Source organism: Rhyacophila brunnea, unplaced genomic scaffold (genome assembly GCF_057557595.1).
Source record: "Rhyacophila brunnea isolate RB1 unplaced genomic scaffold, BYU_Rbru_1.0 scaffold_22, whole genome shotgun sequence".
NCBI lineage: Eukaryota > Metazoa > Arthropoda > Insecta > Trichoptera > Rhyacophilidae > Rhyacophila > Rhyacophila brunnea.
In genome coordinates this window covers 19,617,174-19,637,423 of record NW_028232882.1, presented here as the reverse complement: position 1 = coordinate 19,637,423, position 20,250 = coordinate 19,617,174, and the positions used below count along the sequence as shown (strand labels likewise).

The 20,250-nt window shown below is 30.6% G+C and overlaps 1 protein-coding gene and 1 long non-coding RNA gene across 2 annotated transcripts in view; both read right to left on the bottom strand.

Moving 5' to 3' along the window:
* Positions 1–20,250, bottom strand: part of LOC147070153 (uncharacterized) — an 87,498-nt gene that overhangs the window by 62,387 nt on the left and 4,861 nt on the right. The window lies entirely within an intron of this gene.
* LOC147070154 (uncharacterized) lies at positions 16,773–19,915 on the bottom strand. The gene is made up of 2 exons (XR_015070991.1): positions 19,816–19,915; positions 16,773–18,525 (listed from the first exon to the last, which is right to left on the bottom strand). It is a non-coding gene; the product is annotated as an uncharacterized LOC147070154 (long non-coding RNA).

Below are 20,250 nucleotides of genomic sequence, written 5' to 3'. Positions count from 1 at the left end.
TTGAGTCATTGTATTTCTCAAAAATGACTTAACCTTTTCTAAAGTTGAGAAACAACGCTCACTTCCCACTGAAATCATTGGGATTGTACAAATTATTTTTAATAGGGTAACACTTTTGCCAAATACTTCCAGTAAATTATTATTAGTGAAAAGTTGAAGTATCAATAATGCTCCAACAGTAACGTAGAAATCTTCTCTACTGTATAAGACTATTAGTTCATTTTTAAGTTTAAATTTGTTACGTTAATAATAATTATTCATTATTTATAATTAAGTATTAAATTACCCGATTTAAAAAAATTCATTTACTAAAATATAAAGCCAGCCGGCTAGGTAGGCGGCTAGCTCTCTTCAGTACACATTTTAAATATACGTATGATTTTGAAATGATTAATGCGAAACATAGCTGATAATTTGGCATAATTCGGTCGCGTTGTTTACGGAACTCTAACTGTGACCGCCGATTTTTAAAAATTCATTGCGTGCGGCCGCATTGTAGATATGTTTCAGATGATGCATATTTACATATTCCAAAGTTTTAGCGTTGTCCATCGAGTAATAAGATAGTTATAATAAAAGTTATAAAAAATAAATGTCACCTCCGCGCATTGCCAATCTGCCCCTATGTTAAACGTCGAACTGCAAAAAATGATATAAACTTTGCAACGAAGGAATTTCGGCACATTTAACATGAGTGACATGCTTATTGAACATATTTAAGCCGAAACGTCGATATTGAGTGGAAAAAATTAATATCTTCGGTATTTTCTTTAAAATCAGCCCATGTCAGATTCAAATCGCAGAACGTTCCCGCGACACGACAGTGCTGTGATCTGTCATATAAAATCGCAACTTCGTTTAATGAATGCATTTTCACGATACCTACGATGACGTTATTGAATTGAATCGTCGATTTATGCTCTAAATTCCCATTGATGACATTCTGCCGCTACGGCAGCTATCCAAGGTAGGGTTGTATCGAAGTATTAGCACTTATTGTGATCCAAAAGCAGTCTTTATACTTACCCACCTATAGAATAGATGATGCGGCGATGTGAATAATAATTGCTTCATGAATTCGACTCGGAAAATTAATTCCCATTAAACTATAGGACAGTGGGTAGTTACCGACATACTACCTACACAATTACCTACCTAATGATAAGGTTAATGATACCTACCTAATCTCAAAATGACCACAAAAAAATGGGGCCTTTTTATCGTACTTACTTACCTATCAAAATAGGTACCACCTAATCTCAAATCGACCACGAAATAGGGCCCCATTATCGTTTCAAATAAGAAAAATTATAAATAGGTAGGTATGTACCGTTCAATGAATGAATACTTGGCTGAGCTAATAATGTCGGCCAATGTAAACTGTCATCCGTCTCGATTTGAATCGCTAATTAAAATAACGATGAACAATAATAATTTCACTTGTAAAATTCTCATTCAACGACAGTACCTATGCTCCATGTTCCTTCTTATTGAATAGATACCTACCTACCTATCTGTACAAAATAAACGTAATAATAGATATTATAAGTCCTATGTAACTAGGTACCTACTTCAATGCGGCAAACACTAGGCTAATTAATTGTTAAAAGCTACCCACCCACCTACGTCTACAATTCTACACCTAAGTACCTATTTATTCTCAATAACAGCCTTTCTGTGGAATACCCACCTGATTAAAATCATAATGCACCTAAGTACCAAATTAACAAGCTGAACTGAACTGTGTGTACATCAAATTTAAGATACCTACCTATTGAAACACTAATAGTAATAGGGTAATCTCAAAATGAAAATAAAAAAATTAATCCACCAACGTTAGCATAATAATATCGGCGAAATCGGTGAAACCGGGAGCGGCTTACGTTGAACTAAACTTACTAAACTAACCGTTTGATAAATAAGTCGGGAATAGGTATGTTTCTATTTTTGCACTGCATGCATCGACATGACATTAGTCATCAATAATTAGGCTTCCAACTATATCTCGACGCGTGGCCTAAGCGCTTGTGTTGGAATATTTATATCGGCCAGTGTATGATTTTATTGTCCGAACGCCGAGTTAAGCTTTGTGTGCTATGGCATTAAGTACAGGCAACCTCCTGAAGAATTAACTTGGAAAACATCATTTCCAACGAAGATTCATGTAGTCTTATAGAACTTTTTTGGTTTTGATTCTACTAGCCTCATTTGTCGATCTAAATTTTTCAATGTATGCGTGAAAAATAGTGTAAATTCAAGGTACACTTTGAATTTTGCTCCTTGGCATGTCTCACCGATGGAGGCATGTGTGTATTGGTCGCGTCTCATTGGTGTAGTTACGTGTGTATTGGTAGACGGTGGCGTTGGCGCGTCGAAATCACATGTTCGAATACGCGCGGAATTCAAAATGATTGATTTCGTATAAGTTTCCGATATCGCATTTTTCGGAATAAATGGGGGTTGTATATTATATATTTTTATTTAATCGATGATGGGAGTGCAGTGCACACTTTGCTCCTTTACTAGAGCCGTCCCTGCCTATAACCCATTCCCAGACAATCACGAACATTGATTCAAGTGATTAACTACGGCTGATTGCGACTTGTCGTATCCACAGGTAGTTATCGTATACACGTAGCCTATCGTCATATGTAATTATTAAGATTATCAGTGCCCACTTATGTCGTCCATGCTATCTTGTCTTTTAGACACGCCACGACAGAACATTAGATACCCCAGACGGTTGTACTTATTCGGTCAAATTATTTTTTCCACGAGACGGAGCGATAATTTTACCGATTTCACGAACAGGAACGGCGCTCCGGTGCGCTCCGGTCCATTTCGAGCCCTACAACCAAATTGTTTAAAAAATATACCTACTCTATAAGCTGTGCAAGTTAGTCGTTTTTGAGTTATACTGGAATAAAACCATCCGATATTATCGTTACACCTTAAAAATGATAGAATTGTCTAGATTGATAATTTGGTTTAAGTATACGAAGCTTTATAATTTTTATGTATATTATTTCTAATTGCGTGAAAGATACGAGATGAATAGTATTTGAGATGTTAATATTATGATTATTTTTATAAACTAACTGTTATTTAGAATTACCCTTCTTTAATTGATAAAATATTAATATTTCTTCTAATATTAAAGATTATGTAAGAAATAATGCTGATATCCAAGGATTCGAACACTTGTCATTTCAGGAAAAACCCAAGAATGCTTGTAAACCCTAATGTCAGAAACTTCTTCTAATATTCACAAAAGACAATTCAAGTCATAGCTTAGAATGTTGGAAACTTAGTTGGCAAAATTGCATGCATTCATTAATTTTCCGCTCATAAGCAACGCATAGCCTGCCTACCACTGGACCTCACTGGATGTCACTGCATGCAATAATCAGCATCATAAAACATTACATCGGTAATGCGATGAGTACCATAAAGATTGCAGATTGGTGGATGCGCAAGGATATTTTTTTACAACCAAATGGATCATTTCAACATGTTACCAATAAGATATAGCTGGATAGTTTTCATATTGATAAAGATTTATTAACTTAAAGGTACTCATACTCGTCGAAAAATACTTGCCAATACTAATATATTAGCATTGCATGCGTGTTTAGTTGACTCCAATAAAATATTCTAAAATGTGCATAAAAATTCGCATAAGTAATGCTTTTTAAACATTCAAAAAAGAATTTCGAATTACTTCTGACTATATACAATATTATTTATGTAGTTAGGAACACGCCATAATAAATGTAGACACTAAACAATGCGGCTTGGTGATTATCGTAATATGTCTTTACAATTAGATATAATCACATCTGACATCACTCACATTAGCGTGTCGCTTTCTAAACCAAGACCGGTGCACTTCTGACATTGAATTTATGGATAAACATGTTGTTTTGTTACCGATCGATTTACAGAGATATCGCTACTACACCAATAATCAGGGTTGCCAACTATTTTTAAAAATGATCGCGGGAAAAAAACTTCCGAACAGTTTGAGATAATAATAATATGCTTCATAATATCGAATGCTTACTTAGAATGGATGATGATAATCATCAAAGTATCGAGATACATTAAACTAATTAAAACACTGTTATTAAATAATTATTGGCGTGATTCTTGTGAAGCCCAAGAAACAATTAACCCTTCGGTAGAATTAGGTCTTTATAGACTGTATATAAGTTTATTTATTACTCCTGCGGGTCTATTCTATACACTAGGCCGCTAAAGTGATAAAGTGATAGTATTTATTACATACATTATGTATTGAGGTATTATAATTGTTACAATAAGTAAGCCGTCTCATCAGCCAAAACTGTCTCTCCCTCGCTCTTTCTCTCCCGCTCTCGCTTTAAATTTTATCACAGCCAAGAGACGCACTGTTAAAATCTAACACTTATTGCAACAATACCAACCATCTTATTGTATTTGTTACAATAAGTGCTAATAACTCCATACAAAGCTACCCTTGTTAGCCGTAAATTCTATCACTTTATCACTTTAGCGGACTTGCGTATTGAATAGATCCGTTGGAAGTTGAAGAATCATCGTTCATGTTTCATTTTAATACAAACTTACTACCCTTGATTGGAACAAAATGTGGTTGGTGTAGGGTTCGAAGTGGACCGGAGCACAGCTCTTTATCGTGAAAACCTAGAGATTATCGCTCTATCTCGTGGAACAGTAATTAAATATTGCATTTTGGTTTGTGAATTATAAAAAAGTAATTAAATTCACATACTGTTATTTTAAGTTTTATATAAAAGTTATGGCACTAATGGCTCATATTTATAACATGTAGAAAACCCATTTGTATGCCTTAATCTTGTATGCAACAAGTTTAGACTGTTATTCCAGTTAACTGTTTCATCCAGGTACCTATATATATATAATACATATATATATAAAATACAAAATTACATAAATTATTCATTAGTATTTTTAGGAAAAATATCAAGTGCTCAGGGTGCAAAAAAAATCGAAAGAGTTGATGACATAAATATAAAACATTATAATATATATAATTTAAAACCTACTTGAAACTAGCTTCGTACGTTATTAAATAACTGTAGGTAGGTAAGTATGCTAATTTACATTGATTGTTAAATTAATATTCTGATACGTTGAAAATTCTATTGACATGTTAAGTATTTCTAAAATGTGTAACTGGGTGCATTGAGATATACATTTTATTAAAAAATATATACCTTTACGCTTTCTGTAGAGTAGACATTATGGAATATGAATTTTCGCAGAAACCAGCCAGCCCTAGAAAACACTAACATATCATAATTAATATTCCAATTTATTTCATTAAAAGTTATTAAAGATTGTTGAAATGTTTATCACTAAAAAGCTGATATGTTGTAGGTATATTTTGTATATATACAAAAAGTGTAGTTTTATATAAACATACCTAACACAAAAGTGCTCATATCGCTATCTGTGTTCTGTGTAGAATGACTGGTTTCTGCATAATTACGATCAATTATACGTTTAAAATTATAAAAGTGGGCAGTTGGCAACCCTAACATAGAATGAAACTTTTGTAATAATTAGATTACATCGAACGCAATGACATCGGTTAGAAAGTCGACATTGAATAACCGTGTGTCTAGTAATTAGATATTATGTTTTTATTGGATAGGATTAATTGATTTTGACCAGAGACAGTACGCAACAAAGCGTAAACCGAATATAGTGTTTTAGATTTAATGTATTATATCTTTAGGCATTTCTTTCAATTCTAACCAATACACATACGAATGAAATAAACCTCTTAACCTTTCTCTCTTAACTCTTAAAAGCATTCATCATTGAAGAGTTAAAAATGTATAGATACTGGCATGCAATATTGTCATATTATTCCCTAACTAAATGAATATCAGCTAATTAGACACTAGTATTAAAAGAATTATTTTTAATCCATAGATATTTATTACATTACACTATTTTACGTACCTATTGGCTTAAGCTGGCTAGAAATGACACATAGCGATTAAAAAAAACTATAATAACATAAATAATAATGCTGTCGACTGATGCTACGTTTTGATAATTTTAGCAAAACTTGGCAACACTGGGTGTTGTTTTGATAGGTCATTCACTCATTACAAAATAAAAATGGAAGGCGGAAAAAATTTAACAAATACAGTTATTGATTGAAGAATACTAAAAATATGAAATGTTAATATGATTTACGCAATCCAGATTACAAAAATACATATAAAACCAAAGAGATAGTCCAATCTCTTTGTATAAAACACTAGAAAAATAAACGTACAAAGCAACATACATTGATTGTCATTTTTTTTAAACTTACTCTTAAAATAAATGCTTTAAAAAATTGATAACATAAATATTTGTCAAATATCTTAAACCGGTCTGCAGGTACAGATTTTGTACTTAAAATTTTATATCTTTCAGAACCAATTTATCTTTTGAACTTAATAATTATTCTAACGGTAACATGAAATTATAAAAAGTTCCATAGACAACAAGTGGCTGAAAATTTTGAAATTGTGTTTTCCCGCTAGTGTTCTTTGACGTGATAGAAAACACTGGTAGATACACTTTTGTATTGTTAGTATAAAAATATGGAAGTTATCGTATCGCATCTTGTGTGAAAGGCATGTGAATCATATATATAATAATATATACATAGTGTGTGAAATGCATCACGATTTTCGCATTTTACAATAGGTACACGTCTTATTAGCTTCATTATTATCCAACAATTCTCATGCGTAAATAAAACTGATCGAGAGGAACAAAAGATTCTGAGAATGAGAGAAATGACAAGTCTATGGAAGAGAATAAAGCGTAAAAAATAACAAAGATGAGAATTTCCGCACAAATTAAATTTCTCTCATAATAATAAATTGAACAGCGACAATTTTTGAATAAAAAAATGTTTTATTTATGTTATATTTCTGAGAATGTTACATACTTAGAAAGTTGACAATAACAATACATAATACTTGACAAATCTTCGTAGGTAATAGGTTCACAACGAATCATATTAAGTCATGGATTAGTAAGTTGTATATAGTATTACGTAGGACACATCCGGAACGATTCTTTGAAAAATATTTTATAATAATATTATTATATAATTAATAATTATAATATACTAGCGGTAGCCTGTGACTTCTTCCACGTGATATAGGGAAATAAAAAAATCAACAAATTTATTATTCTTTCAACCATCCATGTTCGATCCTATTATACTCGTATCATATTGTGGGCCTCCATGTTGTGGAGGATGTATTAACAGATGTTCGTTTTTATTTAAATTTGAAATGGATGTTAGTCACTTGATCAACCTATTAATATCTGGGTCCAAATATACATTGAAAAACGACATGTAAATTTTCCAGACCCAGGACTCGAACCCGGAACACACGACACATATAAATATACGGTACAGTTCGGTTATGAGGAATACAGCAAAAAACACATTTTGAAAATAGCCGATATACTGAATTATTTGTTAGGTTAACCTAACCAAACCTAACCTAACCTAACCCAACCCAACCAAACCTAACCTAAACTAACCCTTTTTCTATTTCTATAACTAACCTATTTTCAAAATGTGTTTTCCGCTGTATTCCTCATAACCGAACTGTACCAAATATACTAAATATACATATTATTTTAGACCATCTCCAAGAAATGGGTCTCCACAGAGTGGAGGATGTCTTAAGAGATTGTTGTTTTTTTTCGAGAAGTGGATGTTAGCCACTTGTTCAACATATTATTAGGTCCATACTCTGAAAAAACAATCTTTGTACTTGCCAGACCCAGAATTCGAGCCGAGAACCTACGACATTATAAGTTAGCCATTCGGCAATCGTGGACGTTACAGAGAAATATACAGAATGAAAATATAGACTGATTAAATTTTAACGTAATTTACCGCTTAGTCACGAGTTAGTTCTAGGTGCGCGCCTCACCTCACCGCTTCACCACTGCTATCTAACTACTTTATCTACTCGTGATGTATTGTTGCAAATGTGTCATGCAACAATGGTTGGATGTGGGCGCGCGTCCCTCTACCCGTACCTCATTTCACCATTCCACCGCTACTATGTTGCAAGTGCGTTATTTTCGAAAAGTTTTATCTTGTAATTTTGGAACCATTTGAAATACCTATCGAGATGAAACTCTACTAAATTACTAAATTGTATAAACAATGTCTGAAAGCATAGCAAGTTTCATTGATATTAATAGAGAAAAATCAAATACAAAAATAATCAAATTACCTATCAACACCTCCTAGGTAAAAGATCGTAACTGAGTTTTTTGGATAGTTTGACTTGATTGCCTTTATTAAATAATTTTAAAGATAATAAAACGATGATATCGAAAAAAACAATTCAATCAATATTTTATAGGCATAACTAAAAATGTACAATTCCAGGATTTAAATTAACTTGTCATTAAAATTTATTCAAAGCGTACTACTGAAAATTTAACATTTTGCTGTTCCGACCTTATACGAAAGCGATGTTGCTATATTTTGTGCTTAGATGTCACGGAGATAGCCGAAACGTTGATCAAATTTTTTTTTTACAAAATCACAGTCAGCATTTCAATTTTATAATAATTATTTAGGATCGATTTTCACTTTTTTAGTCATGTGACGTGGTGTGATAGTAATATGTTACTAGCATAAAAGTTCAATGACCGCATTTTTGATGATTTAATTAAGTCCTTCATTGGAAAATAGTTTACGTAAAAAAATTGTCTGCTATCCGAATTTGGAGCAAAAATCACCATTCATCAAAGACTACAAAATAAGCGACCAAACGTTTATGGGATACTATTTTTTGTAAGAATACCGTTTATAGTTATTAGATTTACGCAAAAACGATGAGGATTTAAAGTGAGGTACGTGAAAATATCTGCAAAGCAATGGTATATCTCGGACAACGCCCTCAATTGACGCCATTTTGCAATGGTCACACAATTATTATAGACGTCATGTGTTTTTTTTTTCGAATTTACTGGTCAAAATTGTCTACAAAATTGTGTACTTACTATTTTCGTGATTTCTCGTCCTCAAATGTTAATTTACTACTACTATGTATTAATTTACACCGGTTTACAATAAATGGAGATTTTAGATTGCACATTTCGTTCAAATTATTACAATTTAATTGTAATTTGCAACATTCGTAATTTTCTACAAACAGTTCTCGATATTCCATACGAGCAGTGACTGACACTACCATGGAAGTTTACAGTTTCGTGTCTGACTATAATAATGAGCCTTGGGGTCAGATCATTTGTCTTACATATTGGTAAGAGCTAAGAAAAGAAATGAATATCATTAATATTGTAACTATTACGGAAATAAATGCATAAACAAATGAACGTCAGGCACATTCTGAAATAGATAAAAAGATAGTTATAATATTACGATGGACCGTTAAAAAAATGAATTTTCTTTTTATTGGCGACAGTCACGCTTCGCTGGTATCATTCATCCATCATACGACAAACAATAACATTATTAATTTATCCATTACAATATTGTCGTGTAAATAATGTTGTTAATAAAAAAAAACGAAAGCGACCATACAGAAAATTGGTGCAACTCTTTCTTCGCAGCAAGCCTTTGTGCAATTTGTGTTAAATTCAGCGTAAAAAGACCAACCTGTATTGCCACAGTGCTGATCATTTATTATCATGTAAGAATTTGTTACAGTTCATTCATCGTAAAGTATACAATGACCAGATTAGAGAAACACGACGTGTTAGTATCTATTCTACCAGAAAACATGAATATATAGTTAGGAGTTTTCAGAAAAACAAATCGGACTTAGGGCATTAAAAGGATAAATTGAAAGTTAAATTTTAATAAGAATAATAAAAAAAACTCTTTAAAATTACCTTTCTCAACATGAACAAACATGTCGTATCACTAATCTGAAATATACATTGAAGAATACCCATTTAAATGCGATATTTATTCATAAACAAGCAGAAGTTTTAAGCAATCAAAAATAAAAAAAAATACACATACTGATGGAAAACCATTCGTATGCGATATGTACTATTTGATACACGCCATGGCTTCAAAACTGATAAAACTATTTATACAGGTGAAAACCTAAGGTATTGCTTTGTAGTATTTTTTTCAGTAGCCTGGGGTCCCCTATCGTCTTATTGCAGTCTAAAGGATAACATATATATTAAATATATGACAAAGTAATGTGTTTCTCTGCACTCATGAATATCACTATACATATGTTGTATTTATTTTATATTAACTTTACCTGGGGTTTATAATTATATATGTACATAATATTTTAATAAATATATTATATAATATTATTATCTATCATTTAAACTGTCAACAGATTTTCACTATTTTCCGTACATACTCAAAGACTTGAAATTTGCATACGAGTACAAATGCGTTCTGTTGAAATTTGGAAGCGGTCCGGTGCTCCAAACATGGGGTCTCCATACGCATGTGGCATTTATTCTGAATTTACCAATGTGAAAATTAACTTTATATAATTATTTATAGTTGACACTGATTGAATAAGCAAAGACAGTGTCTTAATCTATGACGGTGACGCATATGCGATATGATTATTGTTGTTTTACATTTAAATATAAACTTATTCTAAGGCAGTGTTTCCCAACCTTATTTGTGACATGCCCCACTTTAACGTCTCAAAAATCTCCCCCCCTATCAAAATTTCATAGTTAACTAACAAATTATAGGAATAAAATTAGTGCGATCCATGTGAGCTGCAAAGAATTTTATGTGAGATACTAATTTGGTCAATTTTAATCATAAATCATCACCGTTTTTGATATCAAAACGATTTCTTTTTTTCAGTAACACATCATTTACAGCGCTAAAGCGCCCCATTCAACTAAATATTATGACGGGAATGGCAACAGTAATTTTCTCGGAAAGTCAATGTAGCAAATATTAATGATTTGCAAATTGCCCCCCAAAACATTCAAATTGCCCCCCGGTGTGGTTTACGCCCCACGTTGGGAAACACATCTAAGGTTTGTCAAAATAGATAAATGAAAGTGTATAAAATGTGTAAATAGTTTGAATGATAGTAAAAGAAGTTTAATAATTGTAATGCACAATTATCAAACATAAGAGTGCCAACTAAATCAATCAATAAAGCATGAAATATATAATACTTTTAATCTCACAGCTTATAAGATTCGGCTTTCTGCCAACTTAACCCTGTGTAAAGAATGCCTTATAAATCATTTGTCTACCTCAAATAAAATGTCATTTGTAAACTCGTTGAAATATTAAATTATAATTTTTGGGCGCCTTAAAAATGTGTGTACAAATTAAATATAACAGTAAAAAAAATAAGAACACAGCTTAATCGTTAATAGTGTTATTTAATTACACAAACCATTGAAATTTAAAAACATACGGAAACAAATACAGATTTTTAATACAACTTTGAGGATCGTTTACTTGGTATGGAACATAAGAATATCTTTTAAGATGTAGTAATTACTTAGCTTTATGTTATGATGGTTGGAATCCGCCTCCTTGTCGTCTCGTCCGAAAGAAAAAAGGCGTCATCTTGCTTTTGAAACTGTCTCTATACTTTAACCAGTGACATCCGTCCAGCTCTGATACTATTCCCGGAGTGATGATATTCTGGGCGGAAATAAGTATTGTTGATGGGACGCTTTCAAAAACGCGCGAAGGAACCTGATTGGCCCCTGTCATTGTTTAAGAAACAAGGTTGACACAAACTTTAAACAAGGTTGTGCCAAATTTTGTTAATTAAATTAACATTTTTTTTTTATATCTGCGTTTTAAATGTAGCCATGTTACGTAAAATGTAACATGACAATACCCTCGTTCCGCAATAGATGAAAAATCTGGAACTCCTCCCCAGGGTGTCCAAAGTCAGTCGACAGTAGTCGCAGGCACCTCATGTGGAAGCAGTATCCAACAGATTGTTAGAATAATGTAGTGACTCAGCATAGTTTTGTCCATCAAAGGAAGGTAGTGTTGTCCTTCAAAAGAAGATCATTTTGTACATCGGAGAAGATTGTGTCGTACATCGGAGAAGATCGTGTCATCCTTCAGGTCTTCGCTTTTCATTCTTGTTTAGAACTAGCTAAGGTTTCACTTTCTTTCCTTCAATAGGAACTATCTACACTTGCACTGAACTTGAAATTATATTTATTCTTCTCGTCGTCGAAAAAGTTGTTTAAAAATTATATATTATACCATACTCTTATGTACCATACCAATCGAAGAAAACAGATATACAATTATAATTAATAATCACATATAAATCAGGTTATAAAAATGTACATGCCAGTACACACAAAATTTTTTAAAATAGGGTAAAATTTAGAGAAAATTGTAAATATAGTTAATTATGCAAAAATTTGAAAAAGAAACAATCTTAAACATTTTTCTTTTATAACAAAAGCGGAATACTTATTGTTAATCAGTCATTTTAGGTGATAACATATCATAGTAAACATAGTATTACATTATTATAAAGAATTGTGGAAAGTTACGGTAGTACTTTTGGAAAGTACGCCAACAAATTTGAAAAAGAAATCCACAATCTTTTACTTAAATTACAGAAATTTATTTATATATAAATAGTGATAACTTTTTTTGGATAGTTAGAATTCCATTAACATTAATAATATGTGGTTGTTATAACAAAATTGTGGCGATTTACGGTAGTTCTATGAAAAGAACGCCTAAAAATTGAAAAAAGCGCCACAATCTTATCAAACAATACCTTTTTGAATTATAATTATAATTACCACGATATTCCATTTAAATATCGGTAATAAAATCAAGAAATAATAGTTATTTAATACTATTTGAACATTGGTAATAAAATATAGAAATACTATTTAATACCATTTAAATATCATCATTTAAATACTGGTAATAAAATTCAATAGACAATAGTTGCTTCCATTTAAATATCATTCAAATAATGGTAACAAAATTAAGAGATATTTCCATACTATATCATCATAATAATGGAAATAAAGTTAAAAGATTTAGAGATTAAGTTGCTTCCATTTAGATATCATTCAAATAATGGAAATAAAGATAAAATTTTTAGAGATTAAGTTGCTTCCATGCTATACCATTATAATATACATTATTATTGACAATAAGAACAAAAAAATTACAATAACTTTATACAATCCAAGTTATATTGGATGAAAAGAAAATTTTAATTTATAGAATTATACTATAAATTATTTTTAAAGAGACATTTAAGTTTTACGAACATTCTTGTTGCATTGAAATTTAATTTAATAAGAAATATTTTACTTTTAACCATATTAATTTACAGGTTAAATATCATCAAATTACAATTTGTAAGAAGAAAAATTATACAAAAATTAATTATTATGCACAATTAAGAGAAATCAATATGTTTACATTCATATTGATTAAGTATTTATTTGAAAACAACTGCGAATCAACGTGTAAAATATGACTATTCATTATGAATATCAACAGGGTTAATTCAATAGAAATTCTGAGAAAGGTACCAAACATATGGGTCTGAGAAGATTAAGCAAGTACTAAACTGATATTCCTTTCGCTCCAGGTCCCAGAAGGCAATTACAGGCTACAAAAAGAACACAATCCAGTACCAACTTGTAATATATAAACATTTACACTTGTAAAATATTTAAAGAGAAAAAATATATTCGAAAATATGAAAAAAAAGAACGCCCATATATTTAGTGATAGGAATAACTCGACTTAAGGTTTTCAACTCGACGGTATATACTAACTTACCATTCAGCAAGCTGTCCGTACATTTATAATTAATAGTTAACATAGCAACAAAATATTTAGATGAGTTTGTGGTCTTTTGTGTCATTTACCGGGATTAACGCAATGAATGGTTCAGTTACTCTCAATAGCATCGAACAACATTTCCTAAACGATTAGACATTCTACGACTAATAAATTATCATGATATTCGCATGACAAAACAAAATAAAACCTTCACCGAGGTTATTATACATACAAAAATTAATCAATATTAATATTTCCAGTTTTAATTGGCTCGGACATCCCTAACTATGGCCCAGTCTTCATGACTACACTATTCTAACATACCATACAATTTCAGCACTTTCATACATCATCTGCTGCTTCTATTCATCATCTTTTATTGCTCCACCGGTTAGTTAAGCCAAGATCAATCCAAACACAAAAACAATCTCGAAGTCTTTTATATTCCTCCTCTAGATTCAACTGCTTTAACTAAAGAATTCAGCAAAGTTGCTGGATCGATCGGAAGGTATAATTAACAAAGAAATTAAAAAAAAGAAAGCTATGAAAATATCATCTGAACCCACAAAAATAATCAAAAACATTACATTAAACGTCAGAAGTTAATTTGTAATTAAGTTTTTGAATTCCACCAGCGAAATTCGAAGCAACAAACACTTTGTCATGTTGTTACCTCTTTGCAAAGAACGAATTTAGTGACACAAAATAAGAAGCATTCGAGCCTCCACCATGCCTTTTTACAATAAAAACATTTCGAGTAAGAACTTAATTTAGTGACCAATTCCCAGGCTTGTTTCCTATTCTGCGCTCGAAAAAATAGCATACCGTGAGATCACGTAATATATGCCCCATTGAGTAAAGAATCCCCTCTCTATGTTCGCAACTCAATGGTAAGAAATAGAATCGTTGCAACTTAATAAAATTTCGCGACTTCATAAGCTAACAAACAATCCATAAAAAAATACACGAAGGCGCTGGCCAACATAAGTTACACCAGTCTATCCGACATGCCGAGCTACAGAAGAGAAATTGTATAACCTCGTTCAATAAGGTTAAATAACTAGAAATTATCACCATGAACGAGAAAAAAAGAGAAAAAAAAATACCTTTGAATCTAGGTGACCGCGTCAAACTCTCTACTCTCAAAAAAAAAAACTTTTAGCAGTATTAAAAAATATAAAGAAAATTAACCCATAAGCAAAATTAAACCTTTCTCTCAGAATATAATGTAAGTATAGAAATAATCCAAACAATATTAGGATTATAACAGTATTGTTAATACAAAACAAAAAAATTGACAATCGTACTTGTCAGAATCCACGCAGAAAACCTCTCAACAACTACAACCAAGCAATTAAAACCGATACCTGTCAATATACTGAAATACATTATTTTATAAGTGTTTTTTATACATTCATTAAGCAAAGTATACCATTTTTTAGGACAACAATTTGTATCAGGTTGCAATTCCATAGTCGAAGCGCCGGAAAGCTGCCGCCTTGAATTCCACAAGTAGACTGTACTTCATTCATAGTACTTCAGGATCGACATTATCAACCTTGAATAAAAAAACAAAAATATGTAGTTTAAAACAGTTTAAACAATTTACATAGAAGATTTATTTAATTAGAGTTAAACAATATTAAGAAGTTTCTATAATATATTGAATAACGGAGAAATGATAAGGTAATTGTTGCAAAAGCGCAACGATTATTACAACAAGAATGAAAGTTTTGTTTATAGACAGACTTTTAGTCTTTGACATCAATACATACACAAAGAATCGATAGTAATACAAAATTACTTGTATTAACAATGAATCTAAAAATAAGTGTCTATACAATGTATAGAGTTACCCCTTTTGTTGAATAGAAAGGAATAAATAACTTTCTTATTAAAAAATAAAGTAAGTTCGTTTAATTTAAATAGTTTAAATCATTAATTAATGTATTCAATCATTAATTCTTTAGAGTTAAATTAACAATTAAATACTTTTTTAATATCTTTTATATGGAATTTTCCAAGTGGTTTTAAATTCATATCTCCCAGAATATACATTACAGGTGAAATCTTTTTAAGTACTATATTTTTAACAAAGCGAGGTGCTAATTTCGACGAAAAGAAATCTATAGCTCTCGATTGAATGAAGTTTTTACGGTAAACAATGTCACCAGTATTATATTGAACAGATTTTTTTCTTAAATTGTAACGTTTTGCATCGTTATTGAAATTATTAAATAATTGCTCCTGAACAATATCAAAAATAATAGGAAGTTCTATTAATTTATTACTGAAGTTATTATAATCAATAGAAATAGGTTGAGCAGAATTTAAATTATCAGGAATTTGATGTGGAAAATGAAATCTTCCATCAAGAATGATTTCTCTACCGTGCATAAGAAAAAATGGCGTATATTTAGTTGCTAAATTGACAGTAGCGTTAAGTGCTGTTTGAACATGAAGTAAATTATCTGCCCATAAACGTTGATTCTTACCTACGAGAATGGCTAATAATGTATTTATAGATTGATTATACCTTTCCACTGTGTTACTTTGTGGTGAATAGTACGCGTTTAGAAAAAGTTTGGGAACATGAAATTTTAATAGAAAACTCTTAAATTCTTTGGAAATGAATTGTCGTCCATTATCGGTGATTATTGTATGGGGTACGCCATATTTTAAAAATACTTCAGATTCTAAAAAATTAATTATAGGTTTTGAAGTAGCCTTTTTCAAAGCTTTTAGCCATACAAATTTTGAAAAAACGTCTACGATTGAAAGAATAAACGTAGAACCATTAATTGCCCTTGGAAAAGGTCCAATCAAATCTATGGAAATTGTTTGTAACGGGCGATCTACTACTTTTGGGTTTGACATTAATCCTGAAGGAGCAGAAGTACAATGCTTGTATTCTTTACAAATTTTACATTTATTAATAAAATTGCATATGTCGCGGAACATACTTGGCCAATAATAATACAACGAAATTCTTTTGAATGTTTTATACATTCCTAAATGCGCGAAATTTACGTCAGTATGGATATCATTTATAATTTTAATTCTCTCAGTTAATTTTACACACTCCTTCCAATTATTGTCATTAAAAGGTAGATCACTCGCTTGAAATCTAAATAACTTATCATTCACAATTTTGTAACGATGAAATTTAATAGTACCGTCACGACAACCTTGATAAGTGGAGTCAAACCAGGGGTCGGTAACACTATCAGGATTATTAGTTAACGCTGAAATTTCCTGAATATTTATTCGGGACAAAACATCAGGTACAATATTTAACTTACCGGGTCTATGTTTAATGTCAAAATCTAATTGTAAGAGCGTCGTAGACCATCTAGCCAATCTACCAGAAGCATTTTTTAATGAAATTAACCATTTTAAACTTGAATGGTCAGTATGAATAGTAAAGTGACAGCCATCTATGTATTGTCTGAAATGATGGACTGATTCTATAATAGCCAAAAGCTCTCTCTCCGTAACTGTGTAATTACGCTGTGCTTTGGATAGAGTTCTTGAGAAGAACGCAATCGGGTGTTCGCCATCCTCAAACTCTTGAGTTAAGACCGCCCCTATGCCGTAATTACTTGCATCAGTATGTAAAGAAAACTCCAATTCAAAATTTGGACAAGCAAGAACAGGTGCTGTTATAAGTGCCTGTTTTAGTGACTCAAATGCTAATTGTGCATCTGGTGACCATTTAAAATTAGAAATACCACCTTTTATACCAGTTAGTTTAGTTAAAGGTGCAGAAATAGTAGAAAAGTTATTTATAAATCTTCGATAATAACTACATAAACCAACAAATGATTTAATATCTTTCGAAGACTTGGGTATTGGAAAATTCTTAACACAATCTATTTTAATAGGATCGCACTGCAAACCTTTTTCATTTACAATATAACCCAAAAATTTTAATTCTGATTTACAAAATTCGGATTTCTTAAAATTAATTGTTAAACCAGAATTTTTTAATTTAGTATACACTCTAAAGTAAAACCAAATCATTTATTGTACTGAATATATGTACAATATTATAAAATATAGCTGTGAAACTCTTCGTTTCACAACAGCTTGGACAAACCTATTCAAAAATATTGAATAAAATTGGTTCATACACAAAAAATTAAAATATTTCGCTGGTTGTCAATTATTAAGTAGGTATATAAGCTGAAAATTACAATTTATTTATACTACATTAATAAAATTTGTTGAAATTGTTTAAATGACCAATGGACGTTAAATGAATTTCAATATAGAATTAAAATCACAACACTTAAAAATTTCAAATGTGAATCATAAAAAAAGATAGATTATAAAACTATCAATAATTAAACAAACAAATATTATTTTGCTTGGTAATTTTAGTAATTTATTTTAAAAAATGAGTAAGTACTTTTAATGTTGAGAAGAAGAAGAAAGAAAAAAAAAATTTATTATAGCATTACTAAAAGTTCAATAAAAACAATTCCAATCAATTCTATTTCAATTTACTTAGCTTTTTCAGTTATTTTTCATCCAGTTGTGCTGAGAAATGTAGATTTTCTCTTTAAGATCGAAGATCCAATCAGTGCAGAGAAGTGAAGGAGTGAAGTGAAGTAAAGAAGTAGTTGTAGTATCGATGTCGATGATCTCGTTGTCTCATCAATCACAATACGAACAGTTGAAAAAACCTGAAAACAGTATTTGGCATAGCGTTTTTCAGTGATTTGTAAAAAATAACGAGTTTTAAATCATTAATTTCAAACACTAAAACAATATAAATTTACAAAAAAAAAAATTATTAAGAAGTTAACTTTAAACAATTTGAATTTGTTTAGATAGGCATTTTTTGCTCTAAAAAAACATATAAATACTCCATTATCTTGAAACAAGATTATAAATCATTCCCATATCTTAAAAAAAATAACCAAACATTTATGATATGAAAAGAAATCAATCCACAAAAATAAAAAATATTATTTCTCAAACACTCACTTATTTGTGTGTTTGGGATAGCAACAAGACATTCTATGTACTTGTCGGATTCGGCCGGGTTTATTATTTACTATTTATTATATACTAGCTCACTAACCACATAGCATACAGAGAATAAGTACGTACAAATTGCAAGATTCTAATTTCGAATTTAATTATCATAGGATAATTTAGAAGGAGACAACAAAATTTATGATTTCTCTTTCTAAAATGTTTTATAATTTATGTAGGTATATAGGTACTATGGAACAAAATTTGGCAACATTGTAAATTGGTAATTTTCCGTTAAAATAACGGCATTTTTAACAAATTTTAGGTTTTGCAAATGGCGGAATTAATTTCTCTTTTCTGAAAATATTTTAACAAAATTAATAATGAATTTTTATATATGACTGATTTGAAATTGAAAATAATATGACTTTATTTAACCGGATTACTATGAAATTATATCTGCTTGATCATTTCCCCAAAACACAAAGATAAGATTTAATGGTTTTTCTTCATTTATATCTTTTTCCAAACAAAAAAACTTGGAAGACAAATCGAGTAGGTACAACTAACAACAAAAACTAAAAAACAAGCGGGAATTCATGTAAGTAGGTATTATAAATGCTTCTACAATGAACTCAACAATATCGTTTGCATAATATAATTTTGTTTACAAGAAATATACGCATATAATGCGTGATTTGAAGTCAATGCATTATTTCGACACGGGTATTGAAAACAACAAAAAAATACGTTTTGAAACACTAGGTAACACAACGATTCTATTGTTTTGCGCGCAAAGTGTTTCATACGACAAAATGCGTAAATAATAAAGCCGTCAACAAAAAAATTATGTCTCGGCGTTTTTTATCGCGTGAGAAAGAATGGCTACGTCGTAATAATAGGAATACTTTTGTAACAGAAAGAATTAGGTATAGTCCATAATATTATTGAATATTATGAAATACAATATAGATTTATTTAATTATAGTACTCACCGTGAAATTTCTTGAATAAAACAACAAAATTGACTATACAAATTATAGTGTTTTGTAAGACGGCACAAACTGAACTGGATTCATAACCAAAATGGCGTATGCTTTTATAATTATAATATTACTAATCATAGTAATTTTAGTTCAGAAAATGGCTACCTCCTTATTAACGGAAATAGCTTTAAAATTTTAATGGCAGCTATGAACATTACCATAAATTTAGTAATTATATCATATTTAATAATAATACTAAAATAGTTGAAAATTAACTAATTCTTATCGAATTTGATAAATTTGAATCAATTTAACAACCAGCTAAACATTTAAATGAATTTACTTCATACTTTTCATGTTTTAATGAAAAGTATGTAGCAAAACAAACTTTATAATAAGTTTTTATAAAGTAGGTATGTATGCATTGAATGTCAAAAAAACGTA